General features: G+C 47.0%; 1 pseudogene; it reads left to right on the forward strand.

Moving 5' to 3' along the window:
* The first annotated feature begins 1,056 nt into the window (after window positions 1–1,056).
* The window catches only part of LOC122036923, a 50,770-nt pseudogene continuing 28,550 nt past the window's right edge, over window positions 1,057–23,276 (forward strand).

Raw genomic sequence — 23,276 nt, forward strand, 5'->3', positions numbered from 1 at the left:
AAAAATATTAAAAGGACCTATTATTACAATTTTTGTCATTTTTTAAATATAAAAAAATATACATTAATATATTTCAACACTTAAAAATATTCTTAATTCATTAGTTACTATAATATATTAAAATAAATCAATTTAACTTAGTTAAAATTATTATATAGAGAGTTATATTCTATCAAAATACTTTTTAAATTAAATTAAAATAATTTTTAAATTATTTCAACTTGATTAAAATCTTGCTATAGTCGTTACAATTATAATAACTATGGACAATAATTGTCACTATGTTGCATAATTGTTATAATAGTTTTAAAATAATTGTAACTAATTTATATAATTTTAATCAAGTTTAAATAATTTGAATCATATTAAAACAAATATTATAATATAATAATATTTATTTTAATATATTTTAGCAGTTAAATTATATTGACCATGTATTACAATAGTTATGACGTAATTATTATTACAGTAATATTAAAATAAGTATATTTTTTTTAAAAAAAAAACTGAAATGCTGTTTTATTTTGAAAAATATAGTTTTCATAAAAACGGTCGCTTTTTAAATTATTGCCATTATTTTCATGTCCAACGGTCGCCTTCACCAAACAAGGCGGCACTGAGCTGTCCAATGTCCACGCCCGCAGGGAAGCTGCCAGGCGGCACCCACGGACGCCGCCCAAAGCAACATCTCATCCAGCAATGAAATCACACATTCCTTCGCCCACCTTCCGAAATATCATTAAAACGTACCCAAAAGATCTAGCCGTCCATCTATCCGTCTCTCCCCTCTAGTTACCGTCGGCACCTCTCCATTGCGTGCGTATGCTAAATCAACGTTTCCAGTCGGGGGGCACTGTCACTGCTCCGCTGCGAAACAAGTTGAGCTTTTTTCCACCTCGCGAACCGCGTCGAAATGTCGTCTTCGCACGCCGTTTTCACGCTCCCAATAGACACTCGATGACGTGGCAATGTGTACGCCAGAAAGTAAGTAGGACCATGAGGGAAGCGGTCTCCTTCCATGCACATGTAAGATGTGAGAGTAAAGTGACTACTGGTGCGGATATTGTTATTTCTAATTTTTATTTTTATTTTTTTGGTTCTTCCTCCGTTCCTTCTCCTTAATTGATTGGAATCACTGCATAGTTCAGTTTTAGGATATCCTTCAAGATTCTTTTGCAATCGGCTCTGGAAGTGGAACTGGCAATCGGGGACGAACAAGGGACTCATCGATGCTCGATCACCTTCTCCTTTGATGGGCAACGGATGCCTCGGGTCTTCTTCCAGTAGCAGAGTTCGCCTTCCCGAACCCTCCTCCAATCGACGCACTCTCTCCCACTCTCAGTCCAACTCCTCCGCCTCCGCCTCCTCGTTTTTCGACACCCTCATAGCAACTACCGCCTTCATGAGGTTCGGTAACGACTCTCCAGCCACTTATTCGGCCGCCGTTGCATCGGGAGGATTTTACGTCCTCAGACACCCTACCCCTAACATCCTTGAGCTCTACGCCCTGGGGCGCAAACTCGGGCAGGGGCAGTTCGGCACGACCTACCTCTGCACCGAGCTCGCCACCGGGTCGGAATACGCATGCAAGTCCATCGCTAAGCGGAAGCTCATTTCCAAGGAAGACGTGGAGGACGTGCGGAGGGAGATTCAGATCCTACATCACCTCTCCGGCCACAAAAATGTCGTTACCATAAAAGGTGCCTTCGAGGATGCCCAATTTGTGCACATAGTCATGGAGCTCTGCGCCGGAGGTGAGCTCTTCGACCGGATCATTGAGCGCGGGCACTACAGCGAGCGCAAGGCCGCCGAGCTCATCAGGATCATTGTCGGGGTTATCGAGGCTTGCCATTCCTTGGGGGTCATGCATAGGGATCTCAAGCCGGAAAATTTCTTATTGGTCAACAGGGATGAAGATTCATCACTCAAGCTCATTGATTTCGGACTCTCAGTATTCTTTAAGCCAGGTGAGGAACGACACAACTTCTAGGCAGTTTCTTCCTTTTTTTTTCGTCTGAAACTTCGAAAGAGTTTAGGTTCTCTTTATTTGACTTACGATGTTCCTTTTTATGAGAAGTTTAATTCCTTTGACGTTTCTTTTTGGATGCTCAATGCATGTTGATTGCTTAAGGTGCTATTATAGATTTATGACAAAAAAAAAAAAAGAATCTACTACAGGTTTGCCATACTCCCAGAGTAATCTTATTGCCAAATTATGCTTCACTGTCTCAGGCAATTCTCAAATATACGAGCCAGTAGCAGCCCAAATATTTAAGGTTCTAATATCTTTCTGATCGAATATGTTATAACACAAACCTGAAGCAGGTGAAGCTTTTTATTTATCAATGTTGTTGGATTAGTCCATGATTGTATCCCTTTCATGGAAGTTGAGTGGTTTCTTCTTGCCTATTGGTAAGTTGAAAACCGATGACTACATTGCTTGCAACGCATTGGACAAGTTCACAATTACACTTTGAATTCTACGAGTGGACATGTGTACAAACTAAGGTCTTTTAATGATAAATTGCCTTTTTCAAGTAGCGAGGACTGAAGTTACATGGTTAAGTTTTATTATTTTCTTGAGCTGTATGCCTTATCTTGGCAACGCCGACTAGGAGAAAGAATACAATCCAGAAGAGTCATGCAATTTGTAATAGGGTTTCAACTTTGGAATTTGTAAGACTAAAGAAATGTATGGAGATGACAAAGATGAACTCCGGTCTACTAAATGTGGACTACCCTATGAGTTTTCGAAGGATGACAATTAGGTAACATATTAGAGTTCTCAATGTCATCTCTTTATGGAATTTTTTCTAAAGCGGATGACCATGAACGAAGAAGAAAAATCAAAGTAAATGTAGAAACATTGAAATATAGAAACAAGTAGACATAGAAAAGAAGAAATAGAGAGAAAACTAAAATGAAGACAATTGCTTCATTATTATTAATTAATTGTTTTAGGCTAACAAACCTATTTATAAAGATTGTCGAAGTATTATGGAAAAACTATGATAAATATGGTTGATCCGGTGATAAGGACGGGGGACCCTCGTCGGCGGGGGGGTCAATGGAACGTGGAGGTCAAAGGTCAAGATAGTCAACCCGGAGACCAGCCGACCGGACGGAGCAGGCCTACCGACCGGGCCCCGCAGGCGGACCGACTGTGAATCCCCCGAACCGAATGAAAGACAACCCGACTAGAGGTCGGGTTTCCGATGCTCAAGGTAAAAAGATTTCAAGGGTCGAGCGGGTTGTCCGTTCGGCCGGTGCACAAGGCAACACAGGCAAAAGCAGTCTCATCCGAGCATATGACCGATGCAGAAGTGATATGCCTGCCGGGCGGCCGATCCGCTCGGCCCTGGAACCGACAGGGAACTCAAGAGGACAAAGGGGACAGGGGATAACATCATCCTCGAGACACCTGCCGCCGACAAGCAGCAGAGTTGACGGCCGAGCCGTACATAGAATCATACGGTGGAAGCTTCCACCGTTACATCCGGGATATGCTCGGACGATTGCGGAATGACACCAGAGGTACTTTTCTGACACAGGCTCGTTAAGGTATGTTTGGGGAAGCATGCACGCGTCGGGAAGCGTTCCCGCGCTTCCCCGGGGTCCTATATAAAGACCCCCAGACGTCGACGAAGGTATGCACACATCTCTACTGTAGCCTCGTTACGCTGTCTCTCTCGTTGCCTGACTTGAGCGTCGGAGGGCCGTCGTCGGGAAACCCCTCCCGGCTCGGCTTCTTTGCAGGTTCGTCGGAGAGCTACACTACTAGTCGGAGACAACGGAGCGTGCCACGTCCCCAGCGTCCGTCAACTCAGCGCTCGGACAGGAACAAATTGGCGCCGTCTGTGGGAACGCACCTGAATCCGAGTCGAGGAGATGGAAGAAGCTAGACGTCAACTTCTGGTAACGCTCTCTCCCGAAGAGCTTGAAGCACTCGTCCAAGCGCGAGCAGCGAAAATCGTGGAACAACAGCAGAAAGCTCAGACCGAGCGAGTAGCGCAGCAGGCGACATCGGCCTCGGGGGGCCGAGCGCCTCTCGAAGACAGGCAGGAGCAGCTCTCAATATGGGGGCAGCACTCAGATGGGAGCGCCGCCCGCCCCAATATCTTTTCATCGGGCTCTGTTCCAGACGCCCTCGGAGGTAGCACAGGCTAACCAAGACAAGGGATCTTCATCGGATGAAGCACCCATCCGAGATGTCAGAAAAGGAAAGGCGCCCCGGTCGGATGCGTCTCCCGAGCGGACCAATCGGCAGTTCTCAGATGCCATCTTTCGCGATCCACTGCCAAGGCATTATGTGCCCCCTGCGATCGGGGAGTACAACGGGACAATCGACCCGGACGACCACCTGGGTAAATTCGACAGCACCGCCACTGCATCAGTACACAGATGGTGTGAAATGCCGAGTGTTCCTCACCATGCTTTCGGGATCGGCGCATCGGTGGTTTCGAAGACTGACGGACGGCTCCATCACAAGTTTCAAGGAATTCCGAACGGCGTTCCTCCATCATTTTGCAAGCAGTAGGCGCCACCAGAAGACGAGCGTCAGCTTGTTTGCCATCAAGCAAGGCGTGAGGGAGCCGCTCCGAGCGTACATTCAGCGCTTCAACCAAGTGGCCATGGACATTCCATCGGTCACCTCGGAAACAATGGTGAACGCGTTCACGCAAGGGCTCGTGGACGGTGAGTTCTTCCGCTCGCTTATCCGGAAGCTGCCCCGGGACTACGACCACATGCTGCATAAAGCCAACGAATACATCAATGTGGAGGAAGCCCAGGCGGTGAGAAGAAAAGAAGCCCAGAGCGACCAACCAGCTCCCGCCGAGCGGAAGCAGCCCATCAGTCACCAGCCGCCTAGAGGACCGCGAGTCGAAGCCGTCCGTCCTCATCAACACACTCGGTTGCACGCCGTCCAGCAAGTCGCGGCTGATCGGCCCAAGCCCAAGGGGAAGGTATGGACCCCAATGTTTTGTTCACTCCATCAGTCGGCCATTCACAATACCCGCGACTGTCGGAGTCTACCCCCCATCACTCATCCTGCACCAAGGAGTTACCGCCGCCGATTGCCTTCACCCGATCGGCAACATCGACAACGGAGCCCCGTGCAAAGGATAGAAAGGCGATCCCCCGAGCGACATCACCGTCAGCAGCACGGACCCCACCATCGAACGTCAAATGAATGACCTCGACCTTCCGCTCGGGAGGAGGAAAATAGGGGCAACGCATCTCGAGGAGAGATCAATATCATCGCCGGGGGCCCGACCGGCGGAGATTCCAACAGAGCCAGAAAGGCACACGCAAGGCAGTTGACGATCCATGCGGTCGGCTGCAGCGAGGAAAGGGCGAGCGGACCCGAGATCAGCTTCGGGCCCAGGGACCTTCAAGGAGTTGAAGTCCCTCACGATGACGCCCTGATCATTCGAGCGGTAATAGTCAATTATACTATTCATCGCATTGTTATTGACACAGGCAGCTCGGTCAACATAATATTCAAGAAGGCCTTCGACCAACTGCAAATTGATCGAGCCGAGCTACTGCCAATGACGGCCCCCCTCTACGGATTCACGGGGAACGAAGTCTTGCCGGTCGGCCAAGTCCGACTAGCTATCTCGTTGGGCAAGGAGCCGCTCAGAAGGACAAGGACCACCACCTTCATCGTGGTGGATGCTCCTTCTGTATACAACGTCATCCTGGGGCGACCGGCTCTAAACGAGTTCCGGGCGGTCGTCTCTACCTTCTGCAAGAAGATCAAATTCCCGGTGGAGGATCAAGTAGGGGAGGTGCGGGGAGACCAGCTGGCCACTCGAAGATGCTACGTGGAGATGGTTCGAGCCAAAGCCAAGTCCGCTCGGAAAGTGCCGCGGGTCGAGGTACATGCTATTACTGAAAAGCCACCTTCTTTAGTTTATGAAGAAAAGGAGGAGGTGCAGATTGACCCTGCCCGACCGGAGGCCACCACCTTCATAGCATCCGATCTGGAGGAGAAGAAGAAGGAGAAGTTGTTCAAGTGCTTGCGGCGAAACTGCGATGTCTTCGCCTGGTCGACCCATGAGCTGCCTGGGGTCTCGCCGAGCGTAGCGCAACATGAACTTCATGTCCGGCCGGACGCTCGTCTGGTGAAGCAAAGGAAGAGGGACTTCAGCGTGGAGCAAAATGTAATCATCCGGGCGGAGGTCGAAAAGCTTCTAGAGGCCGGCCACATAAGGGAAGTGCAATTCCCGAGTTGGCTCGCAAATGTGGTTCTGGTCTCTAAGCCAGGCAACAAATGGAGAGTCTGCATCGACTTTCGGGACTTGAACAAGGCATGCCCGAAGGACTTCTATCCCCTGCCCCGGATCGATCAACTGGTGGACTCCACGGCCGGGTGCGAGCTGATATGTATGCTGGATGCATACCAAGGCTACCATCAAGTGCCGCTCGCCCGAGAAGACCAAGAGAAGGTCTGCTTCATCACGGCGGACGGCACCTACTGTTACAATGTAATGTCGTTCGGCTGAAGAACGTGGGAGCCACCTACCAGCGTCTGATGAACAAGGTCTTCAGGGAGCAGATCGAACGCAACTTGGAAGTGTACGTGGACGACATACTTATCAAGTCCTTCCGGACGGCAGATCTCTATGCGGACATGGAGGAGACCTTCCAAACATTGAGAAGGTATGGCGTCAAACTTAACCCTCAGAAGTGCCTGTTCGGAGCAAAAGGCGGGCGCTTCCTGGGTTACATTGTGACCGAGCAGGGCATAGAGGCGAACCCCAGCAAGATAAAAGCGTTGCAGGACATGTCGCCTCCCAGAAATCTTTGAGAGGTACAGCGTCTCACCGGTCGGATAACGGCGCTGTCAAGATTTATCTCTAAGACCGCCGACCGGAGCTTGCCATTTTTCAAGATTCTCCGTAAAGCCACCAAGTTCCAATGGGACGAGGAGTGCGATCGGGCGTTCGAGGAATTGAAGATTTATCTGAATTCCTTACCCGTGTTGGCCAAACTAGTCGTAAGTGAGCCGTTCCGCATTTATTTATCATCAACTGAGCATGCTGTGGGCTCAGCATTAGTAAGGCCGATCGACGAGGAGCAGCCAGTGTACTTTTTAAGTTATATCTTAAAGGATGCTGAGTCTCGCTACACCGGTCTCGAGAAGTTGGCTTTCGCTTTAGTCCTTGCCGCTCGGAGGTTACGTCCTTATTTTTTGGCGCACACCATTATTGTAATGACGAATAACCCGCTAGCAAGGGTACTCCTGAACCCTGAAGCATCCGGATGACTCATTAAGTGGACGACGGAGCTGAGCGAATTTGACATTTAATATCAACCCCGCTCGGCGATCAAAGCGCAGTCCTTGGCAGATTTCGTGACCGAAGTACAAAAGCCCGAGCCCGAAGCTATGTGGAAAATATATGTGGACGGATCGTCCACTCGGCTCGGAAGCGAAATTGGGATCATGCTACTTTCACCTCAGGGAGAGCGGATGCATTTATCCGTCCGGCTGGACTATCGGGCAACAAATAATGAGGCAGAGTACGAAGCCCTCATAGCCGGACTACAAGCCGCACGACATGTTGGAGCCAGTCGGGTTGTGATCCACTCGGATTCCCAGCTTGCCGCTCAGCAACTCATGGGCACTTTTGAGATAACAATGCAAGACTCAGATTGTACGCGGAGGCCTTTGAGAAACTCAAGACCGGCTTCACCGAGGTAGTGCTCCAGAAGATACCCCGAGCGGAGAACCAGGCGGCAGATGAATTAGCCAAGCTCGCAAGCTCGATATCGTCGGTCATCATCCAACAACCAATCGAGCAAGTATCCTTGGTAGCGCATATAGACCGGGTGGAAGGCCTCACATTCCCGAACGATTGGAGAACAACCATCATGGAGTTTCTGCGCTCAGGGGCCACCGTCCGATCGGGAAGAAGCTCAGCTACTGAGAAGGAGAGCCGGTCGGTTCACGCTCATCGGAGATCAACTTTACAAAAAGGCTTTCTCCCGACCGCTGCTAAAATGCGTCAGCTCAGAGGATGCAGGATACATTCTCCAGGAGGTGCACCAAGGATCTTGCGGAGGTCATCCGGGCGGCCGATCTTTGGCTAGGAAGATCCTGCTGGCCGGATACTTTTGGCCAACGCTACACGAGGACGCCGCTCGGACTGTCGCAACCTGTATCTCCTGTCAGAAGTACCACAGTTTCTCGCATAAACCGACGGAAGAAATGAAAACGTCCACAGTGTCTTGCCCGTTCGACCAGTGGAGCATGGACATCGTCGGACCCTTCCCTATGGCGACCGGACAACGGAAGTTTCTATTGGTGGCGGTGGATTACTTCTCCAAGTGGGTGGAGGTTGAGCCGTTGGCCAAGATAACCGAGCACATGGTCAAAAAATTCATATGACAAAACATCATCTGTCGGTTCGGCATTCCGCGTCGGCTCGTGTCAGACAACGGACAACAGTTCGTTGGAAAGCAGCTCGAAACATGGTGCAAAGGATATGGCATTGAGCAGCACTTCACGTCAGTGGCGTATCCCCAGAGCAATGGTCAAGCCGAGGTAGCCAACCGGGAGATACTCCGACTTCTTCGGGCTCGGCTCGACCACATGGGAGGAAGCTGGGTGGACGAGCTGCCGAGAGTCATATGGGCTATCCGCACGACCCCAAAGAAGGAACGGGAGTAACACCGTTCCACCTGGTGTACGGAGGCGAGGCGGTCGTCCCAGTCGAAGTCGGCGCAGAGTCCGTCTGGATCCTGAACTACGACGAAGATAATTCCGAGCGGAGGCAACTGGAATTGGATTTGATCGACGAGGAGTGAGCCAAAGCGTCCGTCCGGTTGATGACCTACAGGCAGAGAATGAAGCAGAACTACAATCGCCGCGTGATTCCTCGAGCATTCCAGGTGAGCGACTTGGTCTGGAAGAATGTGAAGTCGGTCGGGGACGTAGGCAAGCTGGAGGCTCCCTGGGCGGGACCCTTCAAAGTCGTCGAGAAGCTCCGATCTAGAGCCTACTACTCGGAGGATGAGGATGGACGGCGGCTGGATAGGCAATGGAGCGCAAACCACCTCCATCCCTATCGGGCCGGATGAGAGGTGTGCCGATGTAATATATTTTCATGAATATTTTGTTCGGATGCATCTTTTGGCTGCAGGAATGAAAGTTATAAGAACAAAACAAAGGCATGAGCATGGTGCGCCCAGCGGATAGTTGTATAAAGGCATGATGAAGCCCCCGTGTCATTCGACCGGGAATATATTATCCGAGCCACAGGCCCGATGGTGGAGACCCCGTGCTGTTCGGCGGGGAGTATATTATTCGAGCCATAGGCCCGATGGTGAAGACTCCGTGCCGTTCGGCCGGGCGTATATTATCTGAACTAAAAGCTCATTCCTGAAGACCGTCGAGCTCCGACGTTAATCCCTAGAGTCGACCCGGCGACTATAAACCCCCCGGCTTGAAGACCGTTGAGCGGCGACGTTAAATTCTAGAGTCGGACCGGCGACTATAAACCCCCCGGCTTGAAGATCGTCGAGCAGCGACGTTAAACTCTAGAGTCGACCCGGCGACTATAAACCCCCCCGGCTTGAAGACCGTGGAGCGGCGACGTTAAACTCTAGAGTCGGACCGGCGACTATAAACCCCCGGCTTGAAGACCGTCGAGCGGCGACGTTAAACTCTAGAGTCGGACTGGCGACTATAAACCCCCGGCTTGAAGACCGTCGAGCGGCGACGTTAAACTCTAGAGTCGATCCGGCGACTATAAACCCCCTGGCTTGAAGACCGTCGAGCGACAACGTTAAACTCTAGAGTCGGACCGACGACTATAAACCCCCCGGCTTGAAAACCGTCGAGTGGCGACGTTAAACTCTAGAGTCGGACCGGCGACTATAAACCCCCCGGCTGGAAGACCGTCGAGCGGCAACGTTAAACTCTAGAGTCGACCCGGCGACTATAAACCCCCCGGCTTGAAGACCGTCGAGCGGCGACGTTAAACTCTAGAGTTGGACTGGCGATGTTAAACTCTAGAGTCGGACCGGCGACTATAAACCCCCCGGCTTGAAAACCGTCGAGCGGCGACGTTAAACTCTAGAGTCGAACCGGCGACTATAAACCCCCCGGCTTGAAGACCGTCGAGCGGCGACGTTAAACTCTAGAGTTGACCCGGCGACTTTAAATCCCCTGGCTTGAAGACCGTCGAGCGGCGACGTTAAACTCTTGAGTCGGACCGACGACTATAAACCCCTCAGCTTGAAGACCGTCGAGCGGCGACGTTAAACTCTAGAGTTGGACTGGCGACTATAAACTCCCCAGATGAGGCAGCGTCGCGTCTAATTACTTCAACGACGCATTGGCAGAGAATCCATGAAAGAATGGAGATTCGTTGACCGATCGGCGCAGTAAAGGTAAACACTGCGAAAAACTCATGGAAATCCACGGTGTGGTGGATGGTCGTTTGGCCGATCGGCGAGGCAAAGAAAAACACTTAGAGCGTAAAGCTCATAGAAATCCCAGGCAAGATGGATGGACGTTTGATCGATCGGCAAAGCAAAGAGGTTCAGAAATTCCCTGCGGGTAGAAGGTCTAGTAACCGGTCGGCATAATAAAAAAGAATGCGAAATAAGAGGATAAAATAGCAGGAGTGGGCATTCATTTAAAATTAGCGTTTAAGGGTTACAGAGGCCACGTGACAGACACGCCGATCGGAAGTATTTCTGAAAACACATTCACTCAAAATAATTAAAGATATGCTTGGGAATGGTTGCAAGAAGCGTCGTATGTTCCCGGGCGGGAATTTTCGCTAAAGATGGGAGGAGACCCTTGGCCTTCAAGTAATCCGACGTGGCAGTGATGGCCAGTTCAAAGGCCTCGGCCATCCGGTTGCAGACCTTCTCAACGAACTCGTCTGAGCGGATGTAGTTTTGCCTCAGCACGATGAACCGGCTCGGTTCAGCCTCCTGGTACTCCTTGAAGGTGGCTTGGGATGCTTCAAGAGCCTCCTGCAATTTCTTCAGTTCATCCTTATGTTTGAGCGCTTCGCCCGAGCGGCTCGCCTTCTCGCCGTCCAGCTGCTCCATCAGCTCTTTGACCCGTTGCTCTAGGCCCCGGGACTCGACGTTTTTCTTCTCCAGATCGGCGATGGCCGTATTTTTCCGATCGGTAGCTAGGCTTATTTTCCGGTCAAGTGTCTTGACCTGTCGCTCGAACTCGGCCAGAGTATAGGCCTGATCGGCCGTCTTCTTTTGCTCAGCCTCCAACAAGTCTTGGGTCTTCTTGAGCTCTTTCTGCAGCTCAGAGTATGAGGGACCCTGGGAGGGCGCACCGCCCGAGCTCTTTAGCCTCTTTAGCTCCGCGTCCACCATGGCCAAACGATTGGAGACAGCGATCTCCTCCACCCACCTTTGACATAAACAAGATTATTAATAGCCGTTCGGAGAGAGTGCGTAGAGGACTTCAAAGAAAACACACTTACCCCAGTGGCCTGCTGCATATGACTGTTGGCCAGGTTACCGAGCGGAATCATCGCGACACGTGCCCGAGCGTCGGCCCACATCTCGGCGAGGGGCCCCTTCATAGTGATCATATGCTCAGGCGACTCTGGCCAGGTGCAGGGTGGCCCTAACGGTGCGACTCTGGCCAGGAGACATGTGAGCAGATGCGGAGGGAGCAGAGGCCGGGGTGGAGAACTTGAACAAAATAGTCGAGCGCTGGACCCAGCGGGGGGCAGGCGGAAGAGCGCTGACCAACACAGCCTCAATAGGGATGGCGGGCAGATTCAACTGAGACGGAGTCCGATCGGAGGATAATGCCTCCATCATTGGAGTTTTCCCACGAGAGTTGGACCCCGCCCGCTCGGACACGCGAACAGCAGAAGTAGCCGATCGCAACGGTGTATCCATCCGGCGCCTCTTTTGTCTGAGTGGCTGCTCGTCTTCCTGACCGGAGCCTTCCTCTTGCGCGGCTAGCTCCCTGTGTGAAGTATTGCCTCCCGTCACCTCCATGAGGGAGGCCTGAGCGGCTGACTCTTCTGCATGTGTGTCGCTCTCACCCTCGTGAGAGCCGACCGGAGTGATGCCCAGTAGCTCCATCTCTTTGGCGGCGGCCGCCTTGAGCGCCTCGGCTTTCCTCTTCAAAATCCCTTGCATCACGGACTCCATGACGATATTTGCTGCAAAGGAAAACGAAAAAATCAGTTAGCACTCAAAGTATTTGTGCAAGTGAAATGCTTACCGAAACTGCTCGGAAGTGGAGTGCGGCTCGGACTCAGGCCGAATATATACAACACTCCTTCAGGCAGAAGCTTGTTGATATCGAGCTTCAGACCGGCAAGCAGATTCACGGCCTCGAGATAGTCCGGTCGGGTCTTAAATCTTTTAAGCTCAGGAGAAGTAGGTGGTCCGACCTGCCATTTGAATCGAAAAGGAGTCCGCTTGGGGAGACGCAAATAAAAGTAGTACTCCTTCCAGTGTTTATTGTAGGAGGGGAGTTTATCAAAAAAGACCAGACCGGGCCGAGCTTGGAATAGATAGGTGTCCAGCTCGGATTGCTTGGGATAATAAAAGTAGTAAAAAACTTCCGGTCGGAGAGGGATGCGGTGTATCTTGAATAGTACAATCACTTCACACAAAAGGCGGAAAGTATTGGGAACTAGTTGGGCGAGCGGAATACCAAAGAAATTGCAAACATCGGCGAAGAAGGGGTGAAGAGGAAACCGCAGACCGGCTGTGAATTGGTCGCGGAAAAAATAGATAGCTCCGCTCGGCGATTTATGAGGCCGAACGGTTGGTGAGGGTAGAATAAGTTCGAAGTCCGACGGAATGTCAAAACCATCAAGCAGAGCTTCGGCGTCACGCCGATCGAAGCGAGATTCCATGGTAGTATACCAGGGACCTAAAGTGGGTTCTACGGGTCGGGATGAGCTGGCCATTATCCGATCGGGCAAAAAAGCAAAAACCGAGAGAATGGAAAAAGACACACGGCAAGCAGAAGATGGGAGAAACAATGACCAGAAGACGGGAACTCGACAAAGAAGACGAGGAAAATAGAAAGGAGAAGAGGAGGAACCTTACGAAGAAGCTGGGGATCAAAGGAAGGCGGCGGAGAATCGTCGGAAAACGGAGAAGCGGGGTCGCCGGAACGCCGAAGCACCGAAGAAAGATGGAGGAATACGGAGGCAGAAATGCGGCGGAGGAAGGAGGCGACGGATTTATAAGGTCGGGCCCAATCAGCCTCGACCGTCCGATGCAGGTCACAGGAACCGAGGCCCCCATCGGGCCGTTCATTTCAAACCGTCGATGTCCCATCGGACACACCGCCGAGCCGTACGATGACGCCAGCAAAGGCGCCACGTGGCATCATGCCATAAGGGCGCATTTAATGAGCGCTATTACGGCGCGCAGCGCGCGTGCTAGGTCTTAATGGAGAAGATTTGCGCGAATCCCGAAGAGATTTGAAGGGCGTCAGCGAGGACCGTCGACGCGGCAGCAAAGCCAGCGCTCGGAAGGGGCCGAGCGGCCGCTTGATGAACATTCTAGAGTGGCAGGGCGATGTCACTTAAGCCGACCGGCCGTCTAGTCAGTCGGACTTAGCGCCTCCTTTGACTAGACTTGAAGGGGAGACATGTGATCCGGTGATAAGGACAGGGGACCCTTGTCGGCGGGGGGTCAATGGCACGTGGAGGTCAAAGGTCAAGATAGTCAACCTGGAGACCAGCCGATCGGACAGAGCAAGCCTACTGACCGGGCTCCGCAGGCCGACCGGCTGTGAATCCCCCGGACCGAATGAAAGACAACCCGATTAGAGGTCGGGTTTTCGATGCTCAAGGTAAAAAGGTTTCAAGGGTCTAGCGGGTTGCCCGTTCGGTCGGTGCACAAGGCAACACAGGCAGAAGCAGTCTCATCCGAACATATGACCGATGCAGAAGTGATATGCCTGCCGGGCGGCCGATCCGCTCGGCCCTGGAACTGACAGGGAATGCAAGAGGACAAAGGGGACAGGGGATAACATCATCCTCGAGACACCTACCGTCGACAAGCAGCAGAGTTGGCGGTCGAGCCGTACACAGAATCATACGGTGGAAGCTTCCACCGTCACATCTGGGATATGCTCGTACGATTGCGGAATGACGCCAGGTGGAAGCTTGGTATCAGAGCTTGTTCTAAAGGTTGTTATGGCTGAGTAAAACCTTGTCAGGGTATTTTAGGGGAAAGGATGAGTAATTAGTAATTATCCCTCCGAAGATCTTTTATTTCCAAAACTATAAAGGATATCTTTCTTTAAAACTTAAGCCTAGTGAATTGCAACTGTTGATCAGTTATAACGAAGCTTAAGGGCATGTCTAGCGAATTGCAACTGTTGATCAGTTATAGCAAAAACATGAACTGATATAGTATCTGATTAACTTAGTCCTAATATTTATCAAACCGAAAGATTGTGGTAATAAGGCGACCGGGGAACAACGGGTGGATTGCAAAAGAACAGGTCCTAACTTGGTAGCAAGGCAAGGGATGCCGATATAAATCCAAGGGCACACCTGTGTGAGCAAGAAAACCCTTAGAACCCTCTAAGCTGTAAGCCCCAATTGGTAAGTAAGATAAATAGCAGGAAGCAGTTATAATAGTGTCATATGTCAAGACGTTGGGAAGAAAAGATCCAGGAGTGGTATACAAAATCTCATACCTCAAACCTAGAATACCTTGACTTAGCTCAAAACAAAGAACAACCAACGAAAAGAGAACTTGCTCATAACCTATCAGTAATCTACGATAGGGTTTGCCTTTCTTGTCGGGTACATCTTAAGAATTTTAAGATAATCCAAGAACAACTTGAGGACATCAGAAAGGAAAACAAGGAATTAAAAAGGACTCTAGAAAACCTTACGAAAGAGACTATAGAAAATAGGCTCTTATCTGAAAAGCAGTTAAAGAATATTGCTGCAGAACAACCAAAGTTGACAGAGCAACAGGTGTTTAAAATTGCTGAAGACCTACAAAAGAAGTTGACTCAGGTGGAGTCATTATTGCAAAGGGTGGAAACGTGGTCCTCTACATGAGCTATATTAATACTCAAGCAACAAACTCCTACAAGGACGCAGTCAGAGCAACTGAAGGAATAGAGGCACCAGCCCTTGGGTTCTGTAGACCAGCAGAATACAAAGGAGCAACAAGCAGTAGCACAGCCATCATCAAGCAGGCAAATACACAGATCCAACTTCTAGTCAGTATTCTAGAAAAGTTGGAAACCCTTGAGGAAAGAGTCAAGAAAATCGAAGAAAAGATAGCTGTCAGCACAAATTCGCAACAAGCGACAGTCTTACCAGACAACCTGATTCAGAGTTTAACGGACAGAATAAAAACTCTGTCTATACAAGAAAAGCCAAAAGAATCCAAAGGTAAATTAAGGGTTTTTACTGATCCATTTACTATTTTGGAAGAAGAACAGGCCAAAGTAAAGAAACAATGATGGCAAGAACAAGAACGCAAGATCCACCTGTAACTACGACAGTAACAAGGCCAGGAGAAGCTAGAGTTTTTGAAGATCAAATCAGAGAATACCGTCAAGCCCATAGACGACGGTATAATGCTCAAAGAGCAATTCAAAGGGTGGCTAGTCATATTACGGGTCGAACATATACTCGTTCCCTAGAACAACAAATGGACCCGCAAGTGCAGCTCAGACTATCTATGCAAGAAAGAGCAGCCATAGTACCAGCTGAGGTACTATACCATTCTAGAAGAGATGATGCTCATCATCGAGTTTACATGCACAGATCAGAAGAAGCTCTTCTTGTGACAAGAAATCAAGTTGATTTATCCTTTATCCAACCAGAAAGCTATGCACAACTTCAGAGAAGTGGCATGAGGTTTATACACATGGGTGTAATACAGGTACGCATTCAAATCCTACATCGACAAGAGGAAGGTACCTTGGCCCTAGTTGTATTTCGAGATAATAGATGGCAGGGAGATCAGGCCATCTTTGCAACTATGGAGATTGATTTAACTAATGGAAGTCAGTTAGTATATGTAATTCCTGATACGATGCTGACACTTTCAGACTTCTACAGAAATATACAGATATCCGTCTTAACACGAGGATATGAAGGGTGGCAAAACAGTGAGGCCAACCTATTAATCACCAGAGGACTGGTTGGGAGACTTTCAAATACTCCAAATGTGGGTTTTGCTTATGAAGTCCGAAATGTCGTCGACTATTTAGCAAGCCATGGAGTACGAGCACTCCCTGGAAGAAGTTATAACACACGGGATGTTATTGGGCAAAACTGGATAGTTAGGCCATCATCTGCAAATATTCCCCTACAACCCACTGAGGTAAACACACGGAATTTATTAAATGGGAATATATCTTTGCAATTTGAGAATTATCAGGCTACTACTGCAAGTCATCCAACGTATAATTCAAATGATGAAGAAGTGCAATCGGATGAAGAAGAAATACGCAACCATATTGTCGCAGTATTAATTGAAACCCCAGTCCGAGGAGAAGAATTGCTGATTAAAAGGATCTCTTCCTTAGCTGTATTACCTCAAAGAAGAACAGCTGGATCTGCTGGATATGACTTAGCTATTAGCTATCCACAAGAAATAGCAGCACGAACAAGATCTATGATGGCTACTGGCATATGTATTCAGGTACCAAAAGGAACATATGCAAGAATAGCCCCAAGATCTAGTGCAGCTCTACGGGGTTTAATGATCATGGGAGGCGTCATTGACAGCGACTACAGAGGTGAACTCCAAATTATTGTTTACAATGCAACTGACAATGATATATTTCTAGATCAGCAAGAATGCATCGCACAAATTATCCTGGAAAAGATTACTACACCTCCTGTAAGAGAAGTAGCTGAGTTGGCCAATATTACAAGAGCTGACCAAGGGTTTGGCTCAACAAGCCAAATATGCTCCAGGTACTTGGCAAATCCTTTATGTACTGGTTGTCAATATTGTGATGATGATGCAGAATATCATCAGTAATTAGTACCAGAACCCTTACCAGAAACATCAACAAGAAAGGGTAAAGATCCTCTTGAAATTCGTCTAAAAACAAAAGAGGCAATTGAGGAGGAAATTCAACAAATACAGCAACGAGCACGGATTCAGGCTATTGAAGATCATAAATTCTATGAAGATGAGGCTTATTGTCAACTAACAGAAGGAACATGGGCACACAGTATTGCAACAACTAAACGTATGCTCTGTGATTCCAGAGAATACAGAAGACAACTACAAGCTTTACTGAATATAGATGATCCTTATGCCTCCAGCTCCTCATCCTCATCTAATTTTCTATGTGTCCTTACTGAAGAAATTCCTGAGGAATCTAACGATGATGAATATTTTCAATATTTGCAATATTTAGCACTGCAGGACACACCAGTAGCAATTGATACAGATGAAGAATTTATCAATCCTTTTGCGAAAGGTGGTGGGGAAGAGACAGAAATAGTTGCTGCTACCACAATAGATGATGCGGAATGGGTAACTGATTATCCCCAGATATCTAATCTACAGGAACAAATTTACTCTCAGGAAGCGGTGTCCAATTATCGACCCCCTGCAGACACAACAATGAATCCTGTAGGATATCCACCCAATAGACCACAGCCTGCACCAAAGGAGGAACCAATAAGCTTTGGGCGACCCGCAGAACCAAAAGGGACATTCAAACGAAAAGAAACTTCAGAGTGGTGGAATCTGCCAACTGCTCACCAACAAACTGGTGCACTCCTGGTACTTCCTACTCAATTAAATAGAGTTGAAGATGTCTTTCTCAGGTGGGAAGCGATTACAAGAAATGTGGTGGCTTTGCAAAATTTTACGGATACACAAGACAAGGCTGATTTCATAGAGAATTTATTGGGAGAATCTGAAAGACTTACATGGATCCAGTGGCGAATGAATTATCCTCACGAGTATCAAGAACTTGTTAATTCAAGTGATGGGAGGAATGGAACCCAGAACATCATCTCTCAAATCAGGAGGGTATTTCTACTGGAAGATCCCTTTCAAGGTTCAACAGAAATGCAGGACCGAGCATATAGGGACCTCGAAAGACTGACATGCAATCAGGTAAAAGATATTTTACCATTTATGAATGAGTACATGACTTTGGCAGCAAAAACAGGAAGGTTATTTACTGGGCCAGAGTTATCAGAGAAGTTTTGGCTTAAGCTACCAGGAGACCTTGGAAGAAGGTTAAAAGAGGCTTTCGAAGAAAAATACCAAGGCAACACGATGGGAGTTCATCCAAGAGTGATGTTTTCATATAAATTTCTTGAAGAAGAATGCAAGAGGGCTGCATTCAGTAGGTCATTAAAGGACCTATCTTTCTGTGCGCAAATCCCAATACCAGGATATTATGATAATCCTAAGAAGAAATATGGTGTACGAAAGTCTACAACATACAAAGGGAAGCCGCACCAATCCCATGCAAGAATAGAGAAGCGTAAACACTTAATCAGAAATAAGAAGTGTAAATGCTTTCTCTGTGGAGAAGAAGGACATTTCGCAAGGGAATGCCCTAAGGAGTATAAAAATGTCAAGAGGGTGGCTATATTCGAAGGACTGGAATTACCTGATGAATATGAGATTCTATCAGTCCAAGAAGGAGATGATATGTCTGATGCCATCTATAGCGTATCAGAAGGAGAAGATTTTCAGGTTAATTCTTTACTCCAAGAAACCTTATTTGTCTTCATAGAACAAACAAACACTTACATGATAGGCAAAAGTGACGGATGGCAACCCATGGTTCGCATTTCAAAATTACAACACGACTGCAACCACATCTGGGAAGTAAATGGTGAAATACCTCCGGAATACCAAAGATGCAGCTGTTGTAAAAGAGAAACAATGAGGAAACACAGAATGCATTGTGGGGTATGCAAAATCACATCCTGTGGCATGTGTACAAGCAACTACTTTGACACAACTATACCTGTTGAAAGGTCTGTTCCTATTCTATTTTCTCCAACTAACCTTATACAGGAGCAGTAGAATTATATTATATGGGGCAAGTCAGAAATTGATCGATTAAATCAAGAAGTTCAGACAGTAAAGGCGTTATCTGAATTGCAAATAGAAGCAGTAAAGCAAGAATTTAAGCTGAAGGAAGCAGAATTAATTCGCCAGACTGATGCTGATAAAATGGAGGTAGATGCAGAAAATGAAGAATTGCGTCTAAAAATTGATCTTCTTGAACTTGAAAATGTAGATTTAAAGAAGCAAATCCAATTCCCAAGTCAGCCCTTAAATGAGGAGATTGAAGAAGAAAATGAAGAGGCCTATGTTCTAATTGATTCAGGACGAGAAAAGATTTTCTCTATAGAACAAGCCGAGCAACCAAAGAGGCGGTCAAATGGTCTCTTCAACCTGATAGTAGAGATTGATATACAAGGAGTGGAAAAATTCAAAGTAAATGCAATCTTAGACACAGGAGCAACTACCTGTTGCATTGACCAGGTATCCATTCCACCATTATCTATTGAAGATAATACTTTTGTTGTGAATTTCAGCGGAATAAATTCAACTACCACTGCAAATAAGAAGCTGAAATATGGGACTATGCGTATTGGGGATCACAGCTTCAGAATTCCATATACTTATGCATTTCCATTATCAATTGGCGGAAACATATCTATGATACTAGGCTGCAATTTCATAAGATCCATGTATGGAGGAGTAAGGATTGAAGGTAATGAAGTTACTTTTTATAAGAATGTAACTACCATTAAAACGCAGCAAACGATCCCTGTTGCTGTTGGTGCGGCTAGCACTAACGATTTAACCTAGGTTTTGATGAATGACAAATAGGTTAAGTTAGTCTTGTTGTTGTCTGACACTTTGATCGAGTGTGCAGGAGAAGTCCAGCTAGGTCGACGGGCCGACCGGATAGCTGGCGAGAAGTCCAAGCGGGTCGACGGGCTGACCGGACGCTTGGCAAGAAGTCCAGCTAGGTCGACGGGCTGACCGGATAGCTGGCAAGAAGTCCAAGCGGGTCGACGGGCTGACCGGACGCTTGGCGAGAAGTCCAGACGGGTCGACGGGCTGACCGGACGTCTGGCAGGTAAGTGAGGTAAGTCACTGGAGGGGAGTGACTGTGAGGACGCGTTCCCGGGAAGGGGACATTAGGCGTCGATCCGACTTAGATCCATTTCGGATGTCTAAGTCGAGATCGTGACTAGATTCCGGTCTCGGAAAGACGGAATCTAAGTCATACTAACTTATGCTAATTCATACTATTACAAATGTGCTAATAATCTGTTTTGTAGGATATATATTGCCTCGGACTAACTTTATTTTGCAGGAAAAAGGAGATTTCTGGAACAAAGTGGTCCGGGCGCCCGGAAGGCAAATTATATCCAGCCGAGTCGTCGCCACGTGGAGTATCATGGTTTGTGCAGCTACGTCACATTCCAGGCGCCCGGAAGGGATCCAGGCGCCTGGAACAGCATATAAAAGAAGCTGAGAATTCTTCTACTGCTGGTCTTGCTGCTCAACGTTCAGTGCGACGCCAACAAAGCTCCGACACTACGCTCCATTCTTTTCCCTTCTTGTCGGTATTTTGTTTTTAGTTTTCATTAGCATTCACTGTACGGTTCTTTTGTAATCATTATTTCGAATTGCTAGTGATTGCCCAACGAAAGTGGTCAAGGACCACGGGCCTTCGAGTAGGAGTCGTCACAGGCTCCGAACGAAGTAAAACAACTGTGTCTATTTTACTTTTCCGCTGTGCCTATACTCTTGTTTTTCGAATCGATATTCACCCCCCCTCTATCGAATCTAACGGTCCTACAAGTGGTATCAGAGCGAGGTTCCGCTCTGATTTGGTGCAACCACCAATCAGACAGGGGGTGAATTTTCTTTTGTTTTTTTTTATTTTAAAAACTGGTGTTTCGTTAACTTAATATTTCTCTAATCAATTTAAATTAGTGCAACACAAATCTAGTTTTTTTTTCTCCCGCACTACTAATCCAAGACCAAGTCTTGGGATATTTTTTATTTACCTGTGCACAGAATGTCCCAACAAGAAGGATTCAGCACAGTGCGACCTCCACTCTTCAACGGGGACGACTTCCCTTACTGAAAGAAGCGCATGGAGGTCTACCTTAAAACTGACTTTGACCAGTGGATGAGCATTACAAGACCTTACAAAATTCCAGTGGACAACGCCGGGAATCTAGTGGATCCTGAAGATTGGACAGCAGATCTCAAGAAAAAAGCGTCAACAGAAAACAAAGCGATCAACACTCTACAGTGCGGACTAACAAGAGAAGAGCTAAACAGAGTCGGTCCACACAAAAACGCTAAAGAATTGTGGGACAAACTGATCGAGCTGCACGAAGGAACAAGCGACGCTAAGGTAACAAAACGAGACCTGCTTTTAAATAAAATTTTTAATATAAAAATGCAGGAAGGAGAAACAGCGAATCAACTCCACGCGAGGATCAAGGACATCCTCAACGGGCTCCATGCGATAGGCCACCAGATGGAGAACAGAGACTTGATAAGGTACGCATTAAACGCCTTTCCACGTAACAGTTTGTGGGCATCAATAGTGGATGCCTACAAAATTTCTAAGAATCTTTCTAAATTAAAATTGGATGAGTTTTTCTGTGAATTAGAATTGCACGAACAAACTAATGCTGGAGCCGAGAAAGGTGTAGCCTTATTTGCAGGTTCCTCCAAGAAAAGCAAGCCTGAAGTTGAAGAAGAATCTGACCAAGACTCCGAAAACGAAGAACACCTGGTGAACTTGGTAAGAAAAATGTTCACCAGGAGAAAGAGGAGCTTCAGCAAAAAGGATCTTCAAAAGATCAGTTCTCCCTCAGAACAAAAGAACGTGACTTGCTACGACTGCAACAAAAAGGGACATTACAAGAACGAATGCCCAAAACTAAAGTTCGACAAACCAAAACCAACAAAAAGGAAAGCACTCAAAGTAACGTGGAACGACTCCTCGGAAGAATCAGAGGAAGAAGAGCAGAAACATCAGAGCCACCTCGCACTGATGACCCGCGAAGCCGAAACTGAAAATGAGTCGGAAGATGAAGACGGGTCTGAACCCGAAACAAGCCACGAGTCCGTACTCGTTTTCGAAGGCTCGAATGAGGTATATCTTAATTTAAACAAAAAGTTCTTTAGAATCATTTCTTGTTTAAATAGTAAATTAACCAAAGTAGAAAATGAAAACAAATTACTTCTTGAGGAAAATCAAAACCTCAAGGAACAATTAAAAAATTCAAATCCAACTCAAGATCTAACACTTGAGGAGGAGAATTTATCATTAAAAAATGAAATAAACAATTTAAAGGAGATGTTAGAAAAATTCACAACAAGATCAAAAAATTTAGACTTAATCCTAAATAATCAAAAAGCATGTTATAATAAAACCGGACTAGGATATAAGTCGAATTCAAATAAAACCTTCAAATTATTAATAACCCAATACAAGTCAACCAATCTAGCTTGGGTTCCGAAAGCGTGTCTAACCACGCAAGTAGGACTTAATCAATATTATATACCTAAAGAAAAAATACATTATATAAATAAACCAAACCAAAATCCAAAATACAAACCTAAATCAAATTCAAAATCTAAACAGTTTAAAAAACAACAAAATTATCACCAAGTTAACTATAACTATAAAAAGAATCGACACAAGCCTAAAATCAAAACTTAAATTAATGGCCAATAATTCAGGGGGAGGCTCCAGAATAGCTGGCACCTCCAAAACTAACTTACCCGACAGGGTAACCCAAAACTAACAAATCCGGCAGGGCAATTAGAATTAGAGACCAAGTTTAAACTTGAATCATGGTATTGGTGAAATTTTTGGATGATAGTACGTTAGGGAAACTTGGGCATCGCATGTCTAGAAAGATATGGTTTCGATCTGGTGCATTTGGCCAAGTGGAACTGACCGAAACTACCCTTAAATGAATCCTAACCAGTTAGACCAAGATTTAGTACTAAGTTCCGTGGATAGGACTATTCGGAAAACCTCGAAAGGTTGGTTATTTCTAATGATGTCCATGTGACTCACCAAGCTTAGAAGTTTATCCGAAGAATGCCTATTTGTGGAAACCAAAGCTAAGTCTGAATCTAACTCAAGTTAAACCAAAACTCGGTAATCAAACCAATTTCATCTTACAAAATCATAGGATTTCCTGATTGATAATATAGATCGGGTGAGATGAATAAGGCTTTAAAATTAATTTCAAAAATTTTAAACTTAAATTAATTTTTAAATTAATTTT

Source organism: Zingiber officinale, chromosome 1A (assembly GCF_018446385.1).
Source record: "Zingiber officinale cultivar Zhangliang chromosome 1A, Zo_v1.1, whole genome shotgun sequence".
Taxonomy (NCBI): domain Eukaryota; kingdom Viridiplantae; phylum Streptophyta; class Magnoliopsida; order Zingiberales; family Zingiberaceae; genus Zingiber; species Zingiber officinale.